The sequence below is a fragment of the Taudactylus pleione genome, unplaced genomic scaffold (genome assembly GCF_031769625.1).
Source record: "Taudactylus pleione unplaced genomic scaffold, aTauple2 ptg000556l, whole genome shotgun sequence".
Lineage (NCBI taxonomy): Eukaryota > Metazoa > Chordata > Amphibia > Anura > Myobatrachidae > Taudactylus > Taudactylus pleione.
Window position 1 is genome coordinate 17,190,609 of NW_028284958.1, and position 25,196 is coordinate 17,215,804.

At 40.8% G+C, this 25,196-nt stretch overlaps 1 protein-coding gene across 9 annotated transcripts in view; it reads left to right on the forward strand.

Moving 5' to 3' along the window:
• Window positions 1-25,196, forward strand: part of MEF2A (myocyte enhancer factor 2A) — a 152,550-nt gene that overhangs the window by 13,342 nt on the left and 114,012 nt on the right. Inside the window, exon 1 of one of the 9 annotated variants that reach the window (XM_088452695.1) lies at window positions 16,002-16,101. The exons of the other annotated variants lie outside the window; for them this stretch is intronic. The gene's annotated coding sequence lies outside the window, so the exon portion shown is untranslated. Of the gene's footprint in view, window positions 1-16,001; window positions 16,102-25,196 lie in introns of those variants that run through there. 9 annotated transcript variants of the gene reach the window in all.

A 25,196-nucleotide genomic window follows, 5' to 3' on the forward strand; every position in this document is an offset into this window, starting at 1 on the left:
ATTACTTTTGGCCCCTTAAAAAGTGGGAGGCACATCTAGAAACCGTTGTAATTCCTACACCGTTCACTTGATTTGGATGTAATTACCCTCAAATTAAATCTGAAAGTCTGCAGTTAAAGCACATCTTGTTTGTTTCATTTCAAAGCCATTGTGGTGGTGAATAGAGGCCAAAATATGACAATTCTGTCAATGTCCCAATATTTATTCACCTGACTGTATCTACTAAATTTACTTTAAATAATAACATTTTATTTTTTTGAATCACTGCAAAAAATAAATGCTTATTTATTTTGAATATCATTACAGTTTCTTTAATTAGAGACTAGAGCTTTAACAACTTGACAGGGATACTATATAATTTATTTTTTTTCATTCTCTAAGTTTAAACATTTGAGGGGAGTGACCTACCAGGCCACCTGACGCTTCCTATTCTGGTGATAAACATCAGGATATAATAGCCCAAACTGTAAGCCGAGAATCCATCTAGTACTGAAGTCATGGCCCTTCTGGTTTACCCCTCAAGTGCTATATTCTTTGTTTTAGCTATACTGTTCGAGAATGGAAATCTAATGCTGGCTATACACGGGACGATCACACAATTTGGGCAGATTTTACAGGTTGGACAGACCAATCTTATGAATATAGTTGTATTTTGAGTCTTCTGCGACCCCTGATGCGCGTCCCCGCCGTCATCTAGTTGGATCGCAGATTGGATGGTTTTGCAGAGAGGCCTCAACCTATCGTGTATGAGTTGCAGTCTAATGTGAAGTCTTATGTGAAATCATTGCATTTTCAATACAAATCGTCCAGGATATTAAGGGAATAATTTCAAGGGAAATTGTACAACTCATCTTACCAACTTTTGAATCTCACCGTGTATGGCCACCATTTGGAAAGTAAAATTCCCAGCATACTCTGACAGAGCCCTCAGGTGTCCTAAGCCGCAACCACTGTGTTCATTCATAGCTTCCTTTTTGATTTGGAAATATTTAATTTCCAGTGATCACTTTTGCAGTTCACTGTGTCAATAATAATTATACTGAAGTAATCCAACAATTATCTTGATTGTTATAAAAGTGGAATATACATACTTTCTTATTTTGAGTATTTTTTTTTTTTTTTGCTGTTCATCATTAATATTGTGCATTTTTCAGCATGAGATAGAATAGGCTTCTTTTTATGCTGTGCAATGCAAGATTTTAAATTGTTGTGCAAGTGTTTGCAGAGCATTATGGACATTTGCAGAGCTCCAGAAATTTGGAGAGTTAGTGCTCTTCTCGTCTCATAGTATAATTTAATGGCAATGAAGCTTTCTTACAGTTTTATATCTGAATTCTAACAAAGGCCATACGTTTTTCCATTGCATTCTGCAATTCTTTACCAGGTATGAGGCCCAATCACAGCTGCTAAGAGCCCAGTTCATGTACAGATGTTCATCGCACATCTTTGCTGCAGTCGCACCAAACAACCCCTCTTGGCGCACCAGGTCCCTTGAGACTCTGCTAGCCCCCGGCTTATTTTTTCGCAGAAAATGCGTCTAAGTCACGATTTGATGCAACTAGGACACACCAGTAGTCTGTGCTGACTAATTTGATATGCAACACTTGGGCGATAAAACTACTTTGCTAGATAACACTGATCAATTTTGATCATGCAACAATTTTATATCTGTACGAGACTGAGTCTGAATCTGAGTAAAAATGCTCTCATGCAGCGTCTGCGGCTTTTTCTCATGCCCGCTTCATCTGCCACTTTGGGCTTAAAACTCCTGTGCTGTTAAAGTCGCAGCCCAGCATGTCTAGTACATTTTGTTTGGTGTTTCACTGCACCTGCGATGCAAATACGACGCAAAATGTAAAGAAAAAGACTGGATGCTACACCTCTCGGAGCGGCTCAAGTCTTGCTGAGCGTCTCTCCCCCTGTATGGCGTAATTGAGTCTAGGTGTATGAGGACACATCTGTAGTATTGTCAATAATGACAACAGTATTATCAGCATCTGTGTTCTCATTGATTGCGCACAACAGGCATATTATAAACACTGTCAGCTGAGCAACTCCTTGCCATTTGTGCCCTCTGCCATTTGTCCTCTCAGATCTTATGACAGCTGTGAATTTACAGGCGCAGAGAGAGGCTGGTTTCCAATATTTTTATTGCCCTGTGTGTAAAGTAATTCGCTCTAAGTTTTCTGCAGTTGCTAAGTGGCCTATTAAGCTAAAAAATTTGCTAATTTCGATAAAAATAAGGAATGATACCTTTTGGTACTGAACCTCAGATCTTCATAAATAGGCCCCTAGTTAAATTGTGTAAACGGAACCATTTGCAGAATTATTGAAAATCATATCTGTACTATTTCTGCATGTTGTACCCTGAATACAGACATAAAATCACTTTTTTTTTTCCCTCCATAAGCTACCATATGAACGCCAGGGGTGTCCTTGGAAAATAAACATATGAACTTTATTTCAGTATAGAAGTTCGTCAAGTTCATAAGCTGTACACACACCTGCAGAAGGAACATATTACAATTACATGTTTAAGCGTGTGGCTTGAAGTTTTTAATTTCTGTTTCATTTTTTCTGTTGTCTTTTACCAGAATACATTTGCTGATCTCTTGTCTAGGCCATTTCTCCATAGAAGTCACTGACTCTACTTATACATATTGTGAACCTGGTAGCATGCATCACTTCAGGGGCAGATGATGGGTAGTTCAAAAATCATGTCTCTGCTCCTTTTTGTTTTCTCTTGGCCACCTAAAGTGTTTTTGTTACATTTGGGAAAAGTGTACGCTTTGTTTTTTACCGTATACTTTTCTATATTGATTGGACAGTAAAATGAGTAGTGTGTAACCTTCTCAAATGTTCTGGTTTTATTTAGTAGGTTATTTAGTTTTTATGTTTCTGTGACCTGGGTGAGAAATCAGCTAGGGGTGGACAGGACTATATGGTGCTGGGCTCTGCCAGTGTGATTTACAGACAGTGAGTGGAAACATTGGCATTGCTGCATGAATACGGTAATAGCACGCCTCCAAAAATCCCCTCATCATGGCTTTGTGTAAATAAGTGGATTACAAAAACTTAACTGGATGGAAAATACATTTTGAACCTTTGCTGAAGGACTCAAGTATTTGAATTGTGCTTTGATGTGAATATTACCAAATGTATATAGAAGTGTTCTGCAGTCAGATGTTAGCAGGAGCCCCACTTACCGCTGCCTCTTTGGCTGACATCAGACCTCAATTGCAGCAGCCCTCATCAGTACAGCATACCGCAAGTGGAAGCGTAATGTAATGCTCTCCAAGCAAATCATAGAGCGCAAATGACCGCTGGCTACTATTGGATAACCACAGCCTATTTTAGCAAGACTTTAATCTTAGTCCTATGTGATGGATCTATACGCTATAGCTCCACAGTATTTCCCCAAGACTTGAGACAGGGAATACAGGGCGGATGTACTACAATCGGAAAGGCAGAGAAACCCTTTTCATTTTATAGTGCAATATCTGATTAATTTATTAGCTTGTGCTGTTGTAGGTTTCCAATATTGATTGTGTTGAGAAAATGACATTTTAAGGCAAGTATTAGCATGTCTAAAGAACCATTCAAGTGAGGTTTTTTTGTAATAATATGACTTACAAGTGAAATACTCCACGGTTATGGTTGACTGGTGTGGCAAGGCTTGTGTTAGAATACATGTGTTTTATAGTTAACACTTCTAGGTGTGGAAACAACTGTTCAGGGAGTGTTTTATTTAATTCCATGTTGTGCTGCTGTAACATAAATATTGACACATTGTCTAACTCATTCAGCCGCCATATTTATTGCTTTTGTCATTCGAGCACATTGCTGACGGCAAAGCCAGAAACAAATGGTTTAACGACTCATATTTAGGTTCTTGCACTAAAACCTTTGGTTATGATGTGATGTTTTGTATTCAACACTGCAAAGACTAAAATAAAATGTTTCTAATTGTACTGCAACCTTTTCACTGGAATTCATAAGAATGGGGAGAATGTTTGTGTGTAGCCTTTTTATGCTACAAATTGCAGTTATTTTTGTAGTAGCCTTTCCTCTTCATTTTAGCCTCCTTTCAGATGTCAAGAGAATAAGGGCCATTTACAAACCACAAAAAAAAGGACAGACCCATAGTCCTTCTACATGTGTATGAGTGGGCCTCCTTGTATGGCTAATGTGTTTCATTGTGCTTGTTTCACTTCACATTCATTGAGACTACCCCCAGAATATCAGTATACATCCACATTTGCAGATGCTGAATGATGGAAACTGCCTACCACCACAGGAAGCAGTCGGGAAGCCGACGGACAGAATCCCGACCGTCGGCTTCCCGACTGTCTAATCCCGGCAAGGGGTTAAATGACAGGCCTGTCATTTTACCTACGCCGGGAGCCCGACAACTTGCTGATCATAATTTACTCCCATACGTTACCAGATTTTCAGTCCAACCAATCAACTAGTTGGATGGTTGGATAGAAAATCTTTACAAATTGGTTTGCTAGTGGATTACCAATAGAATGGGTACTTTTTCAGATGAGAGTACATACAGCAGATCTGGTAATCAAGCATGTTTTATACCACTGGTCATATGGCATCCGTCCCATATGGGCCAATGGCTGATGTAATGTCTTTGTATATAGCCTTGTGTGGTAAATCATTTAACGAGACACCTATGGTAGTGAAAACGTGGAATGTGGATAGCCTAACATAAAATAAGCTCTTCCTATGCAATGTAAACAAGTTATTACAAATTATTTGACACAAAAGCACATATATTTTTTTTTTACATTGGAGTCACAGTTCAGTAAAATGTTTAATGTATTCTTCCAACAGACCAGTAGCTTACACAATATGGTCACATCCCACTTGCACCCTAGCTATGGATGTACAGAGTAGAGTGGATTGTTGTCCTCTCATGGCCTTGACCAGTTATTTATATAGCACACACATATTCCGCAGCACTTTACAGAGAATATTTGGCCATTCAGGTCAGTCCCTGCCCCAGTGGAGCTTACAATCTATATTCCCTATCACACACACACACACACACACACACACACACACACACACACACACACACACACACACACACACACACACACACGGGTTAATTTTAGTTGGGTGCCAATTAACCTACGAGTATATTTTTGGAGTGTGGGAGGAAACCGGAGCACCCGGAGGAAACCCACGCAAGCACAGAGAGAATATACAAACTCCACACAGTTAGGGCCGTGGTGGGAATCGAAACCACAACCTCAGTGCTGTGAGGCAGTAATGCTAACCATTACACCGTCTGTGCTGCCCAAAAGGAGTGTAACAGTCACCTCATTTATTATGGGAAATGTTTCCAACAACATTTCATATAAGGAAGATTCAGCCCAGTATATTACAATTACCTGTAATGTGCAGCAGCTGCGCCTATCCGGGATAATTACGTCACAGCAACATTGCACCTTTTACTGCCCGCCCCTGTGGGGGTGTACGATAAAAGGAGCAATGTTGTGCCTGCGATGTGACTATTTCCGGCGTTTTCACGCCATTTAAACTGCACATAGCTGGCTTTGCTTTTAATTTGAATCGGCCAAATATTTAGGTTATAGTTGGCCATAAATATATATTTAGTTTGTATATTCTAGGGTCGCATCTTTAAATGGCATACAGATAAGCTGGTCCTCTTTAGAATAATACGTGTAGTCATTCTGCAATTGTAAAAAAAAACTGTATTTGAAACTTAAATGGGAAATCTTTTTATATAATTAAAAGTTTCCATGGCATTTGTGGAGCACAAAGATCTTTTTTTTTTTTTTTTTAATGATGTTTGGATACTTTTTTTAATCTGTTTTCAAAAATGAAATGAATGTATAGGGCCTGAAATATCAAACACATGTACAATAGTTACTGTACGGGACTGGAGCTTCCTGTTCCTTCTGCCTCTCTGCATATTTTTGGTATTCTGCGACTGCCTGGAATGTGAAACAACTGTAAAGCAAATGTCCCAAGAAGAGGCCATATAGAGATCTGTTGGGAGGAAATTAAGGCTATGAGGCTACTTTCCCACATAAATCAGTTTATAAGATGTATGCTTGAACACAATTCTCGGTTTTATCTCTCATTTCGAAGAGGAGCATCTATTGCGCAACTTGCTTAATCGCGAGGGCTTCCTGTGCATGGCGAAACTGGATGGTATGATAACGATTACATGGCACCAGTGTTGTAATTAGGACACAGACATAACTGGGGATGGAAGGGCAGCATTTTGGCCCAGAGAAGGGGGAAATCCTGTGACTATATACCTATGTGATATTTTGCAGCATTTTGACATGTAGCATTGCCATTTTGGAACCATTGCTGAATGCCAGAGCAGGTTTACTGAAGTTTTCATCTATTGGGGATATATCCTAAATGTCAGATGTTTGACTTTGCTTGTACTTTGCAGAGCGTGGGCTTTGCCAAGCGACATATCTTTCATATCATATGACACATTGCTAAACATGTATACAGATAGATTGCTGCTACCCTGGTAATCCCTCCCTCCTGTGACATATCCATGTGGCTGAAGGCATGGAAGCTGGAGACTGTATACAACCTGTGTTTTGCCTCAGCAACCTGCTATATGCCCCATCTTTGTGTGAAACAACAAATACAAAGTTGTGCGCAGTCCTTTAATCTGAATTTATCTGAATCTGAAACTGAACCTTGCATTTTTGCAATAGTCCATGTACATTCCAATATTATTTTCAAGTTCCTCTAGTTGCAAAGCCTGATGGCATTATCTATAATGTAATTGATTTGTACTATTCTTAATATATTTTATATAATTTTATACCAGTTAGTAAACCTCAATATCCAACACTAATAATATAATTGGATTAAATATTTATGAAATGGCCTTCTGTAGTACTAGGTTAATGTTGTACATGAATGTAGGTTTCTCTTCCCTTCTGCCTGCTGTATGAGTGGAGAATGCGAGCTTTTAATTTGTGGAAGGGTGCTATAGGCGATCTAAAACATATTTTGTTTCTGTAGGACCTTTCATGTCTTCGAACATGCACCGCTTATCTTTTTTACAGATGTGCCCACATATATCTATCCTCCGTGCGCTACAAGTCACGCCACACATAACACGGGAGCTCAGTGTGACTCGGTAGGGCTGAGTGTCTTTTTGTGCGTCTTTTTACCTTCAAATGCATCTTAGATAGCACAAGCAGCTTCTGCTGATTAAAATGATATGTGACATGCCTATGTTCTTGTGTGTGACTGCGGTTGTATCTGCATGCTAAACGCTACGTTAGTGTTACAGCCACTGACACTAACGTAGCGTTTCGCATGCAGATACACTCGCACTCGCTCACAGAAATGGGCATGCTGCATAGCATGAGCAGCTTCTGCTGATTAAAATGATATTTAGTTGCATAGTTGTGCAAATAAGACGCATTTGAAGGTAAAAAGACACACAAAAAGATGCTCGGCGCTACCGAGTCACACCACGGCATGGCGCGACTGGAAGGGCTGTTTAATGCGCAAGGAGGCTAGATGTATACATGCAGGTTCATTCCAAATGCCACTTCCAAACAGGTTATTTCCACCATTGAATAAATCAATGAGCACATTTTGTACGTGGTGGGGTTTCTATAAATTAGTAATACACTCTAAGCAGTGGGAGTACCATTTGCTTGTAGAGACGAGTCTTGCGGTTTTAGGACTAGGCACAATGAAACCAATTTCATCTTTCAGTTCCTCTTATTTTTACCACATTGGCTTATGTACAAACAGCGTAGAGATAGGAGAGCTGCTGCATGCAATCCATGGCTGCTTGCACCAGCTGATATAAATAGAGTCCATGGAGCAATTAAGACCAACTATAAATAAAGGCTTTAAGATAATAGAGATACAACATACATGTTTTAGGTGTTAAAATGTAAAAGAATATTTATTTTTCTTCAGTGTCAAAATATAAGAAACTAGTGCAGCGCATTTACTGAAGGGCAACAGTACTGAGAGGTGTGTAAATGCGCTCCATGGTACTACTGTGTTTGTATTGATTTTTAGTTCACAGTGCTTGTTATTAAAGATTCCATATAACTACATTTCCGGCTTTAAAGAGTATTCACACTACTTTCTTGCCAAAATTCTAATGGTGATTTAATTTTAACTGAAATGTCAATGTTCACTTACAGTTTGTTTCAATGGCATGAAAAATACATGATATAATATTGGAACGTGGATAGAACAGGCAACAAAATACCTTATCTCTCAGATCTCTGGCATTCCTAGGGGAGAAAAGACCCCTTGTCTTGAAGTAAGTTGTTTCATTAAGGCAATTCTAAAATCCTAGGTCAAATTCAAAATCAAAAAAGTTTTCTTAAAGAAGTTCTCATAAAGAAGTGGCACTCTCTCCCACCCCGTTTTGTGAGCTCAAACAATATTTTTTGAGAATGCAGCCTATCCATTTAGCAAGAGCTATTTGAAACAGTAGTGATATCACTAGTTCCTGTTGGATTGATTGGCTGAATGTTGGCACAGCCCACATAATGGTTGTCTCCACGGTGTAGTCAACAATTTATGGTTAAGATCCTTTTAAAGCCTTAATATAACCTCAAGTCCTAAATATGAGCTTACTTCATGAATGTGTTCAGCGACCTGTGCCCGTTAAGGTGTTAAGTACATTCTTAACTGAGGCTGTTTTAAAATAATATCCTATAATGTGCAGTCCTGCTTGGCTGCTTGCCTTCGTGTCTACATTCTGCTATCTGGGTTCAGTAAAAATACATCTCGGTGCCAAATTCTACTTTGTAATATATGGACTGTTACAGACCATCATCAAACTGTTATGGTGCGTAACCATTAGGCGATGGGGTAATGACAGTAAGATTACGACATCATAATCGTTCAGTCGTTCCACATCCTGTAGATGCCCACACTGAACGATATGTCGTTCAGTGCAGGCACCCTCCCTCATCCCCAAACATGCCCAATCTGTCGTTATCGGCAGATTGACCGGCATGTTCAGGCGATGATTGATGTCGCAAACAACCAACGGGAGCGCGCATCGCTGGTTGTTTTCGACATTTTCATGCCTTGATTCATGCACAATTAATCGTTCAATCACTCTATTTAATCGGCAAGCGGATACGCGGCTTTAGCATGTCAGAAAGAAAATGCACCATTGTTGCTCTCAAATTATTTTATGAAAAAATCAGATGATTATCTGTCATGTAATTGTTTTCCATCTATATAGACAGGCATTTCGTCTATGAAATCAAATAAAAATTTAACTGGTTTTGTGTTCCTGGTGGTTCCTTTAGACTGTAAATTGGTAGAGTTAGAGGTAGGCAGGTCTCCAGCAGTTGGTCTATGCTCACTGCATAGCCTGCCATTCGTTCTGTGTTTTCGACTGGATTTTAAATGTAAATATAACTACAGATGGGTCCTCATACATCTAGCCTCCTTGCACTCTAAACAGCCCTTCTAGTCGTGCCGTGGCGTGTCTCGGCAGCGCAGAGCGTCTTTTCATGTGACTTTTTACCTTCAAATGCGTCTTATTCGCACAGTGATGCAAATATTTAGCACAAGCAGCTTCCGCTGATTAAAGTGATATGCAGCATACCTATATTCTGTGAGCGACTGCGGGTGTATCTGCATGCGAAATGTTACGTTACAGTGTCAGCAGCTGGAACACTGTAACGTAGTGTTTCATATGTAGATACTCCTGCAGTCGCTCAGAGAACATGTGCATGCTTCATATCATTTTAAGGAGCAGAAGCTGCTTGTGCTATCTAGCCAGGTCGTTGTGCGAGTAAGACGCATTTGAAGGTAAAAAGACACATGAAAAGACAATCGGTGCTATTGAATCACACTGAGCTCCCGAGTTATTCTTGCCTAATCAATGCTTGGAGTTTGTCAGAATTTGTGAGTTCTTGTTTGTCCACCCGCTTCTTGAGGATTGGCCACAAGTTCTCAATGGGATTAAGGTCTGGGGAGTTTCCTGGCCTTGGACCCCAAATTTTGATCTTTTGTTCCCCGAGCCACTTAGTTATCACTTTTGCCTTATGGCAAGGTGCTCCATCATGCTGGAAAAGGCATGTTCGTGACCAAACTGTTCTTGGACGGTTGGGAGAAGTTGCTCTTGGAGGATGTTTTGGTACCATGCTTTATTCATGGCTGTGTTCTTAGGTGAAATTGTGAGTGAGCCCACTCCCTTGGCTGAGAAGCAACCCCACACGTGAATGGTCTCTGGATGCTTTACTGTGGCACAATTCGCTGTGCATGCAGCAAAGATGTAGCAGGACATATCTGTACCATTATAGCACATATTTTTCAAGCACTGGCTGCATTTTCAGTGCATTGTTTATCCAGTCTGTAAAGTGACAAATATTTAAAATCTGTGGCTATTTCCTTTTGCTTTGAAATCTACTGCGATGTTATAGGAATTTCATTTAGTCTAGTCAAACAGCCCTAATAACTAATGTTTGTTACTCTACTTTTTAAATGTATTCTTTTAGGAAAAATCAATAAAAGCTTCTAGGGGAGATGCACTAAGCCGTGGAGAGAGACAAAATACCAACCAATCAGCTCCTGTCATGTTACAGGTTGTGTTTGAAAAATGACAGGAGCTGATTGGTACTTTATCTTTCTCCAAAGCTTAGTACATCTACCCCATAGAGTCCTCAAACATAGACCAGGATTGCTCTGTGGGAAAAAAAAAGCATTCTAGGGCCTATCAAGCAGCCCTAAGTCCCCTTGGAAAAGCATCTACTAGCAGCACAAAGGATGACCCTGCCCATTTGTACTTGCATTGTCCAGCTTCTTTTTTATAAGGGTGCTGATAACGAACAACTTGCAGAATTTGACCAAAAAAAATGTTGCTGTATTTCTTAAATAAACTGTTATTTATTGAAATGGTTCCATATGCAGCAATGTAAAAGTACATGAAACACGTAATGAGTGGGATTGCAAGCGAGCATGCAGAAACATGTTTTTTTTAATGACCTCCTATACAGATCTGTACTTTTTGTGCATTGATTTTATTTCTTTAGTTTACACTATGGTGTATAGTGAGCACTCCTGCCTATGAGTGGCATGATGGCTGAGGTCTGTCCTTTAGGACCCTACCACTACAGATGTACAGCCTATTGAAGATCCTATTCACCGGGCATTGGTACCTAAAGGATTTTCAAACAATGGGGCTGTGTCAGTGGAACAGCGGTACCTGACGTCCTGAAATCAGAGTATAACGTTTACTAGGGAATAAAACCATTTCATTTCTGCTAGCCGGTGGGAAGAAAATTTTGGGTGATTGTGCGTTTTTAGTAAATAAAACAAAAACAATTAGACAAGCTTTAACCCCATAATTGTTTATTCATTTGTTTCTTCTATTCCACATTTACATCTTTTAACATTATTACATGGGAGGTGTTGTTAGAAGTACATCAATTTCAAACAGGGCTGTGAAGAGTGTAATAGTGAATGTCTGCTTTATGTGTCTGCGGTATATTCTAAAGCCGAATTTACAGATGAATGGAGTTAGTAAGATAGACTTAACATATGAAGCCTCTGGGCAAGTTTGCCAATCATTTAAATCTGTGGTACATGTTTCAACACAGACTGTAGTATAAAAAACAAGTATATGATGTATTACACTGTTGGTTATGTAAATGTGTGCTATGTGTTTGAAATGTAACATTCTTTGCTGTGAGATGGTTTTTATACCACAGTACTGAAGTTTTCACCTCCTTACCCAGCAGTGGTCTGATACTGAGTGGATGATAATTGCATATTAAGAGAAGTTAAAACGCCAGTGTCACGTTATTATTCTGTGTTAAGAAATTGGCACCATGTCTCTCAGTAAATGGAGTGGAATCCAAAACCCTTTAGGGCCTCTCTGTGTCTGCTTCTGAAGAAGGAATATTCTGAACTATTTGTGCAACACATAATGAACCGCAAAACCCGAGATATTAACTGTATGCAGTGTACATCACTGGTTAATGACCTTGAATGATAAACTCTGACTGTACCATTGTCCAGAAGGACAAGGGACAATTCTGTGTATCAGCTGAAGCTTACAAGTGCACCGAACCACAGTTCTTGTTTCTAGCCAGGAGTAGACCACTTGGAAGGGCTGGCTCTACCATTTACGCAGCTCTAAGCAGCTGCGTAGTGTGCCAGGATCTGGGGGGGGGGGGCGCCGGCACCACGAGTTTGCCTATCGCATAATTAAGGATGTCTCTGAGAGAGAGGTAGGCAGCTAGGGAACTTATAAGAATCCGCCTCTGCACTTATACATTTTGTGTATATGTATGTACATGTTGAATAAAGTGGAATAGAGTAGCCCTCATTGCATTATTAAAAGTTATGCAAAAAACAATATACATCCTTATTATGTAGTTTTATGTGTGATCAGGGCCGGATTAAGGTCTGTGGGGGCCCCTGGGCAACAAACTTGTGGGGAACATTTTTTTTTCTTTTTATTCACCTCAGTAGTAGTGCCCCTCTTGCTTTTCCCACTGTAGTAGTGCCCCTTATGCAATGTCCCCAGTAGCAGTGCCCCCAGTAATAGTCCCCCATATGCAGTGCCCACTGTAGCAGTCCCCCCTATGCAGTGCCACCTGTAGTAATGCCCCTTATGCGGTGCAGCCAGTAGTGGTCCCCCTATGCAGTGCCCCTTATATAATGCCCCCAGTAGTGGTTCCCCTATACAATCCCCCAGTAGTGTCCCTTATATAGTGCCTCCAGACCCAGTAGTGGTGCCCCCCAATGCAGTGCCTCTTATATAGTGCCCCAAGTAGTAGTCCCCCCCCCTATGCATTGCCTCCAGTAGTAGTGTCCCCAGTAGTAGTCCCCCTATGCACTGACCCTAGTAGCACCCCCCCCAGTTCCCCCATAAAGCGCGCAGTGCCCTCCCCATGCAGTGCCCTCTGTAGCGGCCCCCCCTATTCAGTACCCTCTGTAGCGGCCCCCCCTATTCAGTGCCCTCTGTAGCGGCACCCCCTATTCAGTGCCCTCTGTAGCGGCCCCCCCTATTCAGTGCCCTCTGTAGCGGCCCCCCCTATTCAGTGCCCTCTGTAGCGGCCCTCCCTATGCAGAGCCCTCTGTAGCGCCCCCCCCATGCAGAGCCCTCTGTAGCGACCCCTTATATATATATATACACACAAAAAAATAAAATCACAACTTACCTGAATCGCCGCTCCTGACGCGACCGCCACAGTCAGCTCCGGGTCCCGGCTCTTCTCCTTCAGTATGGGAGAGACGTCAGCGTCATGATGTCTCTCCCATCACACGCTGCGGGGGGAGCCGGAAGGCGGAGCTCATGAGTGATCTCCAGCCGGCTCCCTCCGTTGTGCAGCAGCCAATCAGAGTCTGCGTGACGGCTGTGTGTATGTCACTTTGTAGTGTGGCCGCGCTCAGTGCGCGGTCTACACTACACTAGCAGAGGGGACACTAGCGCTGGACGCAGACAGCACACCGCTGCTAGTGGGGGCCCCTCCGTGTGTGGGGACCCAGGGACGACCGCCCCTGTCGCCCCCCCCCCCCCCCCTTAATCCGGCCCTGTGTGTGATCTATTCTCTCTCCTTTAAAAGATTTCTCTTTATATAAAAAATCAGTTTGTTATTTGGCTATAGCGTTTGCTTTTTGTTGTGATGTGTAGCAATAATTTGCTGTTTTGGGGTGTAAAAAGTCCACACTGAACAGGCCAGAATCGTATATAGACTGGAATAAATGAAGTGCCGCATTCTCTTAGAACATACAGGGATTGTTTAATCTTTTTGACAATGTACAGTATACGCTTTCTCCAAGTGTTCATGGCACCTAATTCCTTACATGTTACACAGTCTGTGGGGGTTCAATCAGTAGGTGTTGAAATCCAAAATACACTTCTGTATCAGTGCCCACAAACCTTTCATGTCGTACAATTGCTTTTTAGGAAATAGTATGTCTCTAAAGTATATATATATATTATATAATTTATTTTTTTTCCAGAGGTTAGGGGTAAAAGTACCAGAGGGATGGGTTTGTGGCTTATTTAATACCATACATGGCCAAGGGTATTGCAAATAGCTGGTTTTACTATTCTGTGGTTTGGAGGGTGAATTGAAACCTGCCAGTTTACAAATGCCCAAAATGCCACATGAGGCCAATCAGAAGGTGAAGGCTACTTCTACAATGAGGGCGGTCATTATGTTTTGAAAATAGAAGAAAAATAAAGTTCGTAATACTCTAATGGGGGCAAAAGTAATATTTCATTTGATTAAGAGAGAGCAATATTGTTTGTTAGTTGGTGTTAAATTTTGCCACATCAAATATATTTATATTTTATGACCTTATGTAAGTGGTGAACATAAAATATTAAATGGGGGCATGGACATGATAAAAAGGGGGTGTGTCTTTAATATGCACCCCCTTTTCATCACTCTTGGGGGCCTGCCCAGCACTTGCGGACATGCCGGGCTGCCCCCAAGCGCTCCTATCTCAGTGAATAGATGCCCTTTAGAAATCGGGCAGGGCGCGGCGCCCTGCTGAAACAGCCTAGCGGGAACACTAATATTTACACTAATATTTATTAATGTTCTTCTCCTCCTCTATAATGTTTGCCCACATTAAAAGTGCATTGGGAGTCCTCACTTCCTGATTGGCCAGCTAGCTCAAAACAATATAGTGTTTCAGCTATTTTCCTGTCAAAACCACAGTTATTTTTTTGTGGGTTACTCCAGTTTTTAAGAACTTTTGTAGATTCTCTTCTTTACTAATGAAAAATCAGGATGGCAATGTGCCTGACAGTGGTTTCTAAACTTTGCTATCTCTGGTGTTTTGAACCGCCCTTTAGAGGTTCTAGAATGTCAAGCAATGTGGGTAAGGCGGACTGTTCTAATGTTCATAAATTACAATGGTATTTCTTGGCCGATATACCTGTAACATTTGCCATTTACAAAACTCATCCTCTACCTAATCAAATTGAAAAAATAATTGAAAAAAACTGTATGGTATAAATTGACGTACTAGCTACTTTAACCTACTGCTGGAACATAGCTGCAAACATAATATATATTCTACATTCATGTTCTGTAGAGTATGGTTTTGTCATGTGTTATTTGCATTATAATGCATTCTAGATGTACAGTGTTATTACCATTGTTCTAATTCTTGCTAGACTAGAGACAAGGTGATACTTTGTATTACACCTATTCTACGTGACTTTATGAATGATTTCAAATTCTACAATATATTGCAGCAGTTTTAAAGAATTTTATTTGCATCTAAGCATTTTAATGGACAAATTTAGTACATTTTAATGGTAATTACATAGAATACAACTGTTGTTTTATTTCTTAAATTTGTACCGTGTATTGAATATCTTGTAAACCTCTAGAAATAGCATCTAGCAATGGTTTTTACATAAAATGTGTCTCCAACTCCATAAATTATCACTACCTCATAAACTGCTTTATTCTCCTGCAATAATATGTTTCTATAGAGCTGAAATCCATATTGCTTCATCATTATATTGTACGGTGGTGGTGTCGCTATTTGTTTTATCGTCTGTACTTTTCCTGCTTAGATTTGTACTTTTGGGATTTTGTAGGCTGGTGTTTGCAGCACTGTACTAATAGGGAGACAGCCTCCTGCAATAGACTGATAAGTATTCTGTTGTGTTCCATGACCTGCCATACCTGTCTGCATAAATACATACATATTCCTTTTTATTCTTCTGATGATAAAACATTCTAGGACTAGCAACATTCTTGCAACTTTTTCCTCCCTTGGTATTTTTAAAAGAATTTAAACACATCAAAAGAGACGCTTAAGACCAACATCTTCCCACTTCCAAACACTATCTTTGCTGATGCAGGTGAAATGAAAGACGTAAGTCAGTGCTATCTCAGCTGTTAACGGCCAACCATCAATATTCATTGCTTCAGCTGCTATTGCTCCTCAAAAGGGAATCAGAGGGGGAGAGAGAAAAGGGGATGGCAGAGTACTGTGAGAAAAGGTGCTCTGGGTGACAAACTACAGTACCAACACTGTGACTGTACAGCTCTCCTCTCTGTCTTCTGTGGCAAACACTGGGAGGATTTCTCTCATGAAGCTGACAAGGTTTGTTTCTAGGCAGTGATCCGTCTCTGTATATACCATATCTGCCTGTTTTTTTCTTGACAGACGGCATGTAGGGTTATGAAAGTGTTATAGATGAACCACACAAGCAGAGTCCTTATAGACAGGTTTATAGGCTGAAGTGCAGCTAGGTGAGATTTAGCTGTTTCTTCTGCTTTGATATTGAAACTGTTTCAGATTTAATTGGGAAATGTAAAAAGTAAAACTCCTTTACATTTTTGCTTCTTGTGACTCTTACATCACAAACCTTTGTAAATGACTTAAGGCAGTGTATAATAAAACTTGCTGAATAGTAGTAAGGGTTAATATAGCCATTTATTTGTTCTTTGCTTGTTTTAAAGAGTTATATAAGAAACTAGAGCGGTATTTGTTGTTAGCTGGTTGGATCTAAATAAGTGTAACAAATTCCCAGTTGAGCAGGTGCCAATGCAGATGACATTATGCCTACTGGTATTGTCTAATGGCTGTGTACTGAGGTGGAATTACAGTCTCGGTCCACATACAGTATTCTGATTAGGTTTCATTTTACAGCTCCCCCTTGTTGTGTACAAAGGGTCATCCCAATAGGAATTTAATTTTGTGGGTATGTTGACCTCTGGAGTATCGAACTGCTTTCATTATGGCATAATAACCTGTGCCACATACCTTTTTATTCTGAAGACCCTTTGTTGTTATGGATTGTTGTTAAGACTTTTTTAAATGACCGAAAAAGTTGAGAAATGAATACAACTTTGCACCCAATTCTTTTATGGAATAATTTGGGCAGTAGCCATGGTGGCCTGGCTAGCTAACATCAACATACACAGGACATGCTCTTTCCAAAGGTCACACAATGTAATGGGAGTACTCCCTATATTATGAATTGACACCTCCTTTGCTTTTTTTTTTAGTTTTTGTGATTAGTTTTAGGTCTGTACTGTATGTTGATATCTGTGTGGAGTTTGTATATTCTCCCTGTGCTTGCGTGGGTTTCCTTCGGGTACTCCGGTTTCCTCCCACACTCCAAAAATATACTGGTAGGTTAATTGGCTCCCCACAAAATTTGACCATAGTGTGTAAGTGTAGGGAATATAGATTGTAAGCTCCACTGGGGCAGGGACAGATGTGAATGGTAAAATATTCTCTGTAAAGCGCTGCGGAATATGTGTGCGCTACATAATAACTGGTAATAAAAATAATTTTAATAAAATTGTTTAAGTAGAATAACATTTGAGAGTTGGCCGACGTTGGGGGGGCATAAAAAAATAAATAAAATCATCGGATGTGATGCAGGCGCTGGCTGTACTCTTACATTTGGCTGTTCTTTCAGCATTTCCTGACTCAAAGATTCGTATGTGCCAAAAGTAACTGCTGTACCGTTCATAACTATTACAGCTGCACTTTTATGTATTCGGTTGTTCAGCAACTGTGAACGGTTTATATTTTGTACATGAAATAATTAAAGAATCCACTTTAAAAATATCAAAAGCAAAAAGACCTTTTTTTTTTTTTTTTTTTTCCTTTTCCTGAAACACAGGTGGCTAAAAGTATAGTTTGTAAGTAAATTTATCTGCAATTCTAACTTCGCAGTTGCAATCTATTTTACCCTATTTTGCATTTCCGTTATATATTTAAAGCAGTTACTGTATTCACTTGTTCTTCTGTTACATATGTTTGTTTATTATTGATCACAAAACCTTTGTCCACTTGTGGCTCCATTTAAGTCATCTTTAATTTCTGAGTACATTCTCGCATTTAATCTTTTTGGAGCACCTCTTAATTGTTTGTGTTCCATGAAATTATAAACTATATTTTGTCTCTAGACGTAAACGGCACCTGACCTCTTGGTTCTAGGCCCTAAATATTTAGAACATTATAGCAGTGGTTAAACTAATTGCCCCAACACCTAGTAAACTATTTGGTAGGTGTTTTGTATCTTTTTAATCTTTTCTTACTTACAATTTGATTAGAATTCTAAAATTTTACATAGAAAATTAGTTTGCATAGAAGAGACATAGTAATCCTCTCTATCTTTCCTCCCCTGACCTCTCCCCCTCTCTCCTAACTTGCATCTCCAACTGTCTCTTTGCTATTTCTTCCTGGAAGTCCCAGCGCTTTCTTAAACTTAATATGTCTAAAGGTGGCCATACATCTGCGACAGATCGTCGCGATGCAGGGATGCGATTGGAAATTTCCGATCGCCCATTGGAAACTTCCGATCGCCCACCATCGATGCCATGTTAAATGTCGGCGATTTGACAATCGCGATTATTTTTTTATCGCGATTGTCAAATCAGCAAAATCCAACATGTTGGATTTCTGCGATCACATGATGCCGGATTGCAGTATCGCGGGATCGCGGCAATCCATCACAGATGGATGGGGCCCATTAGACTGAGCTGATCATTTTCCACCATCCGGAATAGCCTTATTTCCCACAATTTATTTGTCAATTGACGGCTCAACTATCTCCTCTAGCCCCAAAGTGCACTGTCGTGGAGTTATCCTGGACTCCTCCCTCTCCTTCAAGCCACACATTCAGCATCTCTCACAGTCCTGCTGTTTCCATTACAAAAATATTTCCAAGATCAGACCCTTTTTCACCCAGGATGCTAATAAAACCCTCATCCACTCACTTATCTCCAGATTGAAGTACTGTAACCTCTTTCTATCTGGCCTCTCTGACTCTCTTCTCTCTCCACTTCAATCTGTCCTCAATGCTGCTCCTCGGCTCATCTTCCTCTCCAAATGTTCTACATCTGCCTCCCCTCTCCTACAAGCATTCCACTGGCTCCCCTTCAGAACACAATTTAAGGTTCTCACACTCGCTTACAAAGCCTCACCCATTCCTCTCCCATTTACATTTCTGACCTCCTCTCCCTTCACACTCCCGTCTGCTGTCTTCGCGCAAAAAATGCATACCGTATCTCCTGCCAACTGATTACTTCCTCCCACTCCCGCCTCCAAGATTTTGCCCGTGCCGCTCCCTTCCACTGGAAATCTCCCTATCTCCCCATCAGACTCTTGACCACTCTACAAATCTTCAAATGGGCTCTCAAGACCCACTACTTCATCAAAGCCTTCCAGCTCTCCTCCTAACCCGCTGCTACATGCTCCTTCCTCCCTGTCTACCCAATCTGTGTCACGCCTGTTTGTCTGCCCCTCCCCATTAGAATGTAAGCTCTCACGAGTAGGGCCCTCTACCCTCTTGTACTTCTTCTTACTTATACTTTCATCTACTCCACACTCTAGGGTACCTATCAATTTGTTGCTTGCGCCCTGTTGCTTATTTCACTGTTATGATCGCTAATGCTGCAATGTATATAAACTTTGTTCTGCATTGTATTGTACTGTAAGTCACTGGTTTCTTATTCACTTATTTATGTACTTTGTAAGGAGCTGCAGAACGCTTGTGGCACAATATAAATAAAGGATAATAATTTCCAAGTCCTGTGCTTAAATAGTGCAGCAGTAACCCTTTAATGCTAATGTCTCTGAATGTATGGAAGGCAGGAGAATGTATATTATACACCACTATCAATGTAACTCATTATTTTGCACTCAGACTTAAGATCAAGGTTTCAAATTAACATTATTTACAATTTACGGTAAATTTTCGTCCTGTTGATCTCTAGTTGAGACAACTTTCATGAATCTGGGACAGTGCTGTGTCGTGAAGTTTTTTGTCCCCATTTCAAATGTTTGCCATGCCTCTTACACAACCATTTTCCACCACAGTCCTGTACAACTGCACTCTTCAGCCTATCACAATTGCAGAAGTACATAACCAGACTACTATCCACTCACCCACAAGTGCAGTTGTAATAACCAGTTGCAGAAGTATATAATCACAAAATGCGGATGTAATGGCCAATTTGCACTGTAGGTGCAGTTGGAGCTACTGTATTGCTTGGTGCACACCAATAGTGACTGTGGGCCTGATTCACTACGGATTGCTATTGCGATCGCAGCTGCGATTACGTACGTAGGTCTGCTGCAAAAGTATGCTAATGACTGCATTTGCAAAACCGTTGCACAGCCAGCATAGAGACGCCCACTACCACTATCTAACATCTGTAATAACTTACATCAGTAACATCGAGTAACAACGGCACCTCACGCACAATTACAACAGGTCTGACTTTACTCAGAAATTGCGAACATCGTCGCACGCAGTGAGTACACAAGCTGCGTATGCAGTGGCTAATTTATGCACGCCCAAGTGATGGCGTTCAAACAGACAGGCACGCCTGCGTTTCTCCGACTACTCCCCCCATCATCACCCCCCAAACGCTGATGTCCCATCACCCGTTCTGCGATGGCTTTGTATCTGTGTAGGTGATTGCAGTGCGATCACAATGCCGACTCACGCACGCTCACTGTGGTGCATGCGCAGTATGCACCACCGGCCGATCTGCGTAAGTTGTTGCAGTATAGATCCATGATGAATCAGGCCCTGTGTCCCCAATGCTGAGCTTGCTGTCCTCACTGGTCTTCCATTATCAGTGTCCTTCCTAGTATTATTTTCCTGGAGCACTGCACACTGTTACATCTCACTAAAGCTCTACCAACTTTCCAGTATGTAAAATAATGAATAAAAAGGTAAATTACCCATAATGATGCGTGATGTCCTTCAGTTTTCTTCTGATATTAGATGTGTCACACCATTTTATTAAATCCATTTGTTGCACAATTTACCACCTGTAAATTGGCCATGACTGGTGGCCCAGCTGTTACACAGATCCAACTGTTCTTTTCCATTGTATCAGACTTTGGAAGAGCTGCTGCAAGTGTCATAAAGGGTCCTAATGTTTACCCCACTACAATCTGTCATTCTGAACTGCACACAAGCTGTCCTCAGTAATTCGTTACACTGTAGTGGGACATTGTTTAAATCAAACGTTCCGCAACAGTTTCTGAATCACCAACAACTTTCACAATTAACCTTCTAATAACATTGATGCCATTTTTTTTTTCTTTAAATGTTTTGTATGCGTTCTTACATCATGTCCACCTTACAGTAGGCTCCAATACATATTTACATGTCTATAATTTACATTTGGCAATACATTTCTCCCATAAAACTACAGTTGCGTTGAGGATGATTCTTTGATCATTCTCTCCTAATTCCCCAGTGACTGTTTTTTTATTTCTTGTTATAGAATGTGTTATATCGTTAAATAAGAAGACCCTAGCAGTCTAACTTTTTTGTTCTTTCAGGGGCAAACACAGTATTTTAGAGGGATAGATAACAATATAAAATACTTAGTGCACATCATAAATAGACTATATGCACAAATATAATATATGAAAAAGTCACCCTATGGTACTGTGCATTTTGTAAAGACCTGCACCCATCCTTTTGTGTAATATACACACATTTGGGATTGTGTTTTGTTGGCTAAATAGTACATGTAAGAATACGGCCTGTACATTCAGTAGAAAACTGTTTCCTCACTGTAACAGCCATTCTGTGGACTGAACCCCTCAGCTTCCGTTCAATAGTTGCCAGGGATATCACTACGTAGAAGACAGGTGCTTTTAAATGTGCATGTTTATTATGGTTGGTGCCACTGCAAGGGCTTGTATACACAGAAGGGGATTTGTTCCATTTGTAAATTCCTCTATATGAAACATTTATCAGGAAAGGCTTTACTGTGTTGCATTTACTGTCATGTGCATGTCCTAATCCCTACTATACTATACTAGCATTTGTCTTTCCATCAGAATCAAGGAAAATTACTTCCATTCACAGTTCAACACTGGGGTATGTATGATCTTTGTAACCAAGCATTTAACTTGTGTGTACAGTATGAAGAACTTCCTGTGGTCATAGCAATACAGGAAGTAGTTTAAATGACATTCAGATCATCAGAGCTAATTCAGAGGAAGCCTCCAGTAATGTATCTAATATTATTTAATCTATATTACAGCTCTTGACTAAAATAATTAGCACTCCCCTCACTAACCCCCCTGTCACCCCGCCCCAACCCTCCCCCAACTGTTCCAAACGGGCTATGCATTTCATTCTATTACGTTTTTAAATGTGTAACCGTATAGCAGTGTTTCTCAAAATCTGCTGTCATGGAACCCCAACAGTGCATGTTTTCAAGGTTTGCTCAGGAATAATTAGTAGCACCTGTAGATCTACTGTATTGTGTTAGTTCTTTACCACACCTGTGCTCCAGCCAGGGGCATGGAGAAGGGGAAAGGGGGGGGCACTGATTACATGGGATTGGGCTTGTTGGTGGGGCCCACTTCAGCTGTTGAGGGGGACAATGGCCCCCCCCTTTGCAGCATGCGGCTTCGCGCATACTATTTTTCCCCAGAGGGGGCGTGGCCTCCCGTTTTCGTCACAACCCCCTGTAACTGTGCCTCGTTCAGTTCTCGACGTCCCTGGTCCAGTTAGGGTTAGACACTAGGGGGAGGGATATAGTTAGGCTGAGGGGGGTTAGGCTTCGGGAAAGATGAGTTAGGAGGAGGGTTAGGGGTAGGATACTTACCTAATCCTGTTGGGATGCTGCTGTCAGGATTCTGACCGCTGGCATCCCGACCGGTGGGATCCTGTGCCCAATGGATAGTACAAAATGAGGCTTGTATATGTTTTCTTAATTATTGTCCACCAATTGGTTAGATTTATTAACTTTTTATTTCTTTAGTGAAAAACATGGACCTAAATTGCGCTTTTTCTGCATATTGACTTTACCACTTTGCATCGTGAAATCATTAATGCTATATACCTTGGTGGAGAACAATGGCTCTAGCAGCAAAATGTCTTGGTTGTTTCCAAGCTCATACAATTGAAGAGCACATTTTTCAGATGGGTTAGATATGAAATACCGACGGCTTAAAAGCCGTCTGTTCAAATCCTGACCCTGGAAGCCCGAGACATCATAATCCCAACGCCGGCTGGTAAGTATCTTTAACCCTCCCCTCTCCTCCCCCCTAACCCTGCCTTGGGGGTGCCTAACCCTGAGACATGGGGGGGTGGTGCCTAACCTCCCCCCGATGGTGCCTAACCCTAATCCCCCCGTTCCCCTTGCCTAAACCTAACCCTCCCAGGGGTGCCTAAACCTAACCCTCTGACACCCCCCCCTTTCGTGGTTAACACGTTGAGACGCCCGACTAACCTACGTTGGTATGCCGGGTGTCAGAATTTTGACGTGGGGCTTATGATAGGCGTCGGTATTGAGACACCTATCTTTAGTCCTATGCCGGGCTTTCAGTGTCTTGGATTCTGGCGGTCGGCATTTCGACCGCCGGCATCCTGACTACACCCCTTTTCAGATATAGGGCCAAATGTAATAGGGTGATAGTTTAGCAGTAAATTCTCACACTGGTCGAGCTTCAAAATGGGAAAACATCTGGATGAGAGTTTAAGTCGTGAGAGTTTCTTGAGTCAAAAACATGGGAGTTTGCATGTTCTCTGACTCTTACATTGGGCAAGTTTAAAAAGTGTGATGGGTATATTTACTTTATTCACTTTGTTAGACTTTCTGGAAATGGAGATGTTGCCGATAGCAACCAATCAAATTCTACTATACATTTAACTAGCACCTTCTAGAAAATAATAGCAAGAATCTGATTGGTTGCTATGGGCAACATCTCCACTTCTAAAAACTCTCACTTTAGTAAATACAACCCTGAACATTTACTGCTAAACATTTTCTGAACTCTCACCCTATTACATTTGGCCCCTGCAGTTTGCTTATATGTTTGTAATGTGGCTAAAGATGAATGTTTGTGATGGATAGTCCGAATAGCCCGTCGCGGTCTCACAAGCAAGTTTGTACAATGAACTCCTTCAGCTGACGGTCTAATTGATCCGTTATTTTACTATTTCTGCAACAGTAAATGGCTCTTTATTTATTAAATGTTAATGGAAACTTTTTTTTTTTTTAACTATTTAGCTTTGTGGTACAGAGACTACTAGAGCATGATGCTGGGATGTGTAGTTCCACAACAGATGAAGAACCACATTGTTTATGCTGTAGTTCTTTGTGTGATAGTCTGTGGATTACTTCTCTGGGGTATCCTGACTTCCATTTAACATTCATGTACAGCAGGTTCATCCTGGCTGATGTTAAAAAAGAGTCGAGAATATTTACTATGGTGCTGGACTTCCCAAGGGAGAGTAGTAATGTAGCTTTCGAGTCGTCTCATTTTTAAAGAAACAAAACTAAAATGTATTTTTGTAAATTTTAACCCATGTTACATTTTTTTCTTGAATCTTTAAATCTTTGAATTCCTTGAATCTTTTTCTACAAAAGGCTTGTTGTACAGCTCACATCATGTCACATGTTTGTCTGTTTTCATGGGGTAGAGTAAAAGCTATCTGCCAAGATACAGCAGGAGACTTTTACATTCTAAAGCGTTTTCAACAAGCAAGTACGGAGTAGCCTGCTTATATTTAATCTCTGACAGCCTTAAGTGGAATGTGTAGCTACATTTTCTGTCTGATTCCTCTGTCTGAATTTAATAAGATAACAAACCATTCTGTGGCTTTGAAGCGAGAAGCGTGTTGGCAGGACTTTTTTTTCTAAACCCTGCACTTTACTGCAAATGTAAGTGTGACTCGATCTGTTTTGAAACCTGACACAGTGATTGCTCATACAGAGATGCCTTTGAAACGATCATTTCTTTCCTGCTTTGCAGGATGGGAGGAACTTGGAAGGAGACTTTTTTTTATTTTTTATTCTACCATTGAAAGCGCACACAAGTTGTCCTTGGAAGGGATCTGTCAGGTGTGATATTCTGTGCCATCTAGTCCAATCTTTTCAATCAGTTTTACAGAGATTAAAGACTTTAGTGTTTAGTGCAGGATAGCTTCAGGCCAGTCTGTTTGGTAGGTCTCTTACAACACTGATTGTTTGTCATCTGTAATATATGGCTGGTTAGAGTCGTGTTTCTCATCTCCTCAAGTACAGTTCATGTTTTCAGGATTTCCTGTGTTTGACTGGGCTAGTGAATATCTCTCCTGATCCACAGAAGGATGTGTTGAAAACATGACCTGTTGGCTTTTTAAGGTTTGTAGATGTTATGATGTTATACTGCCTCACTTCCACGTTTTGTGGAGAAGTGCTATGACTGCTACATGG